The sequence below is a fragment of the Babylonia areolata genome, chromosome 26 (assembly GCF_041734735.1).
Source record: "Babylonia areolata isolate BAREFJ2019XMU chromosome 26, ASM4173473v1, whole genome shotgun sequence".
Lineage (NCBI taxonomy): Eukaryota > Metazoa > Mollusca > Gastropoda > Neogastropoda > Buccinidae > Babylonia > Babylonia areolata.
Window position 1 is genome coordinate 15569713 of NC_134901.1, and position 4747 is coordinate 15574459.

At 47.4% G+C, this 4747-nt stretch overlaps 1 pseudogene; it reads right to left on the reverse strand.

Moving 5' to 3' along the window:
- Positions 1-1696: 1696 nt before the first annotated feature.
- LOC143300631 (FMRFamide receptor-like) lies at positions 1697-4517 on the reverse strand (annotated as a pseudogene).
- Between the last annotated feature and the right edge of the window lie 230 nt (positions 4518-4747).

Here is a 4747-nt window from a genome sequence, read left to right on the forward strand (position 1 = left end):
ACAAACAAAAAACCAACAACAACAACAACAAGAAACCTCGCTTCCTTCACGAAGGAAATGACAAATGGGATCGAATGGCATGGGTCGAAAAAAGGGAACACAGAGGTAAATAATAGTTAAGGTACAAAACACAAAAAAGGAATCCTCTCTCTCTCTCTCTCTCTCTCTCTCTCTCTCTCAATGAGCAGTCAGTCCCGAATGAAAGTAAACAGCCCGAGGGAGGAGTATTTGGGGGGATGGTTGAGCGTGGTGGAGTGGAGGAGGGGGTACGTTTGTGGGGGGAGGAGGAGGAGGATTTCTCTGCCCTGCCCACGCTCAAATTAGATCGCACAGTCAACAGGCCTTGGAACTCTCTATCTGTCTCTCTCTCTGTCTCTGTCTCTCTCTGTCTCTCTGTCTCTCTCTCTCTCTCTCTCTGGCTTCTCTCGTTTTGAGCCTCCGTGTCAGTGAAAAAACCTCGTCTGGCCCTAAATAGACGGCTGCATTACTTTCAACTTACCCCCGTTAGCTGTAAACCCTTTTGGTAAGCTATCGGATCAGCCCCAAAACATTTGCCTCCCACCCACCTTAAAATCTCGTCAGTGTAGACCTCCTGGTGATGTGAGTTTTATGGCCAAGTTCTTGATGTTTGCGGGCAAAGCGGTTTGATGCCAGACAGACACACAGACAGACAGACAGACAGACAAAGCTAATGCTACAATTTAAACATTACAAACCTTTGACGTATGGTTTAATGGTTATCATTTATTTATTATTTTATTTATTTATTTATTTACTTATCCATTTATTCATTTTATATATTCTTTTATTCTTTTATTTATTTATTTAATTAGTTGATTGATACATAAAAGTAATCAATTGATTAGTTGAAAATTAAATAATCAGTTAACATGAATTGATTAAGCTATTAACTGACTGATCGAATATCAAATGATTGAGCAGTTCATTAATTAAGCTGTTTGTTCATTTATTTGTCTGTCTATTCATCCATTTATCAATGATGCTTATTGCCCAGCCAACCACACAGAGCCGCAGTTTTGATGGCAGTGGTAATCAGAGCACTTGTTGATTGAGCTCTGAAGTTCTACTGACTGAATCAACTGTAATGTCCTTTTTTTTTTTTTTTTTTTTTTTTCGCAATATATAGTGACTATGCTAAACAGAAGCAACAGTGAATGCGGGAAATAAATATAATAACAAAAATAATATCTCGTCATTATCTGCTCACATGTGTGTTTAGAAAGAATTCACAACATTGTTGTTGTTCTTTTGCAGTGACTTGTTCATCAAGTAAAGGTAATCGTATGTGCAATTACAAACATATGCACATGCAAATACTCACACATGTATACACACAAGCGCGCGAATGCGTGCTCGTTCAAATACATACGCACACACAGACACACACACACACAGTCACACACACAGCGACACAGGCACACAAAGACACACACACACACACACACTCACACACACTCACACACACACACACAGATGCAGAGAGACAAGAGTCCCCATTCAGTCGTTCACTTGTCAGACGAAGAAGAATCAGAGATACCCAGGAAGAGAAAAGCAAAGCCAGACCCTTCACGTGTTAAAACAGTTTGTATTTGAAACGTGACAATGTTTTAACATACAAGGTGAAGAATGATGTTGTTGTTGTTGTTGTTGTTGTTGTTGTCAATGCTTCTTCACATTCAGAATTGGTGAAAGTTTGAGTCCAAACTAATTCGTTAGTTGTCACTTAAAACAACAACAACAACAACAAAACAACAAGACAAAAAACAGTTTGATTGACGTCACCGTTTTGATAGTTGAAACAAAGAGACAGATAGTGAAAGAGACAGATAGTGGTGAGGTAGTGAAAGAGAAGGATTGAAAAGACAGAGAGAGACAGACAAGAGAGGGAGACAGAGAGAGAGAGAGTAAAAGGGAGAGAGAGACAGAGAGACAAAGAGAGAGAGAAAGAAAGAGAGAAAAAAAGAGAGACACTCAGTGTTTTTCATGTACAGAATTTAACGATTACATTGTCATTGTTTAAAAAAAGAAAAGAAAAAAAAGAAAAGAAAATACGAAGAAAACGAAGAAAAACTGTTGAACACGGAAGGAAGGTTTTACGCGGATGTCATAGATACCGCTTCAGATCTACGGGCGACACACACAAACCAAGACACTTACCAGCAAGCACCTGCTGTCAACAGTTCCAACACGGCACTGATCACATCCTCCTCCACCAAGAACCACTGTGAACCAACAAGTGAAATCAACACCCTGAACTACCAACCAAGACCCAACCCAGCCAGCACAGTCTGTGTGTGTGAATGTGTGTGTGTGTGTGTGTGTGTGTGTAGGGGGGTGTTACGTGGAAACACGGCCCAAACTGGTCTGAACAAGCAGCGTGGATTCAGTTCCGTTGTTCACAGGCCAGCCGAAGACCGTGTTCTTGCAGAAGAAGAAGAAGCACAGTGGTTGTTCGATGGCCCCAACACTGCCACGCCACGCCACGTGACGTCAGCGCTATACGGCCCGTAGAGGGATTGTCTCCCCGTTCAGGCTGGACACTTCATCGGGAGGAGTCTTGGCCAGCAGCAGGTGACGCTGAGGGGTCCGGTAGTGCTGACCGTTGCGTGTCGTAGTGGTGGTGGCGGTGGTGGTGGTGATCTTACTGTCGTCCGTCTGCACGGAGGTCCAGGGTGCATAGGAGTTCTCCGTCTTACAGGACAGCATGAGCATGATCTGCTGTCGGAACTTCTGCCCCGTGGCGCAGTAGAGGAAGAAGTTGACGGAGTGGTTGACGTACATCAGCAGCTCGGCCACCGTGCGGGCCAGCTTGAGCTGCGTGGTCTGGCGCAGCGAGTTGCGGTGCTTCCAGAAGGCGGTGACGATGAGGGAGACGTTCATGGGCAGGGTGGTGAGCAGGAAGGTGAAGGACACGGTCAGCAGCATGATGGTCAGCTTGGTGCCCTCCCCGGGGCCTCCAGAGCGCCGCGAGCTCCGCGTGGTGGAGGAGGAGGGGGTCTCGCCGGGCCTGAGGCGTATGGAGTGGTGCAGTTGGTGGTGGTGGTGGTGGGTGGGCGTGTTCTGCATGTGCTGGCGGTGGCGCCTCGCCTCCACCACCTCGTAGATGATGAGGATGTTGAGGACGAGGATGACGATAAAAGGCACGAAGGAGTAAATGCAGGCGTCCACCCAGGGCCAGACATCGTTCACCAGGTGCTTGTGGAGGGGCGCCGCCTCGCAATTGCCGACGTTCTTGCCGTCCACGGGCTGCGGCACGATCTCCACGGTCCAGAAGAAGTGCAGGTTGATGGTGAACATGAGCAGCACCAGGAAGCCGATGACCTTCTTGGCGCGCGCCGTGTTGATCATGGCGGAGGCTCTGAGCGGGAAGCAGACGACGATGTAGCGCTCCACCGTGACGGCGATGATGAGCCAGACGGACAGGTCACTGGCCATGTAGCCGAAGGAGATGGTCAGCTTGCACACCCAGTCCGTGCTGTCGTGGAAGTCGGTGCCGGTCACCTCGCCCAGCCACAGCCTGAGCAGGCCGATGTACAGCACCAGGGAGTCGGCCACAGGCCAGCGAGGCCAGGTAGAGGTAGGAGGAGACCTTGGCCATGGCCCTCCTCCTCAAGATGATGAAGGAGAACATGTTGCCCAGCGTACCCACCACAATCAGGATGGGTGGCACGTAGAGCATCAGGGCCTTCAGCAGCCGGTACTCCGGGATCTTCATCAGGATCGACTCGAAGCTTTCCAGGGACATCTTGGGACACGTTCTTGGCAAGAGGAGTGGGTGCGCGAAGCTGAAGCCCTCACACGTTACGTCACCGCCCGCCCTAGGCTCTGGTTTGAAACTCTGCTACAGCTTCACGTGGGAACCTTGAAAGGATGAGAGAGATGTGGTGTTGTATTTTGGATCGATCAGTGCTGAAAGTTGATATGTTGATGATACTGTGTATGTGGAATGTGTGAATACTGCACTGAGACAAAACGTGGATTGGGAGGAGAAAAAGGACACGAACTTCAGGGTAAAAATCATTGGTAATGTTTTTGCTTTGTTTTTCTGGGGGTTTGTTCACATCAAAGTTTTAGAACGTGTAATGGTTCTTTTGGGTCGTTTGCACATTCATCGTTCCATGGTCTTTAGTGTTTCTCTGCACTGCCACATTGTCACTGGTCAGTAGTCTCGCTGAGTGGTACACAAACACACTTGCTTTGCACATAAAAAAAAGAGAGCAGCAGACTGAAAAATCGAAGAAGAGGACTGCCTTCTAAAACAATATATATGTTGAAGAGGAACGTTTAACATTGTGCTTTATGGTTCTGAACCTATTGATGGGACCACGGCCCCGCTCGCTGACAACAGTAACTGGCTGCGGAAAGCGGGCTGGACGACTCATTCACAGTCTGCACAGTTTGATGATGGTAGCAACATGAAGAAACGTGGAAGATTCAAGTGACCGTGTAAGCTTGCTTCCGGAAGTCAATGGTGATATCAGTCCGGTTACAGAGGGGCCTCCCTGCAATGAAAGAGCAAAAAACGGTTACTATGACACACGCTATCTCTCTCTCTCTGTGTCTCTCTCTGTCTCTGTCTGTCTGTCTGTCTCTCTCTATCTCTCTCTATCTCTCTCTCTCTCTTTCTCTGTTCCTCTGTCTGTCTGTCTGTCTCTCCTATCTCTATCTCTCTCTCCCCTCCCCCCTTTCTTTCTCTCAAAATTATTATCTGATCGGAAAGCTCACC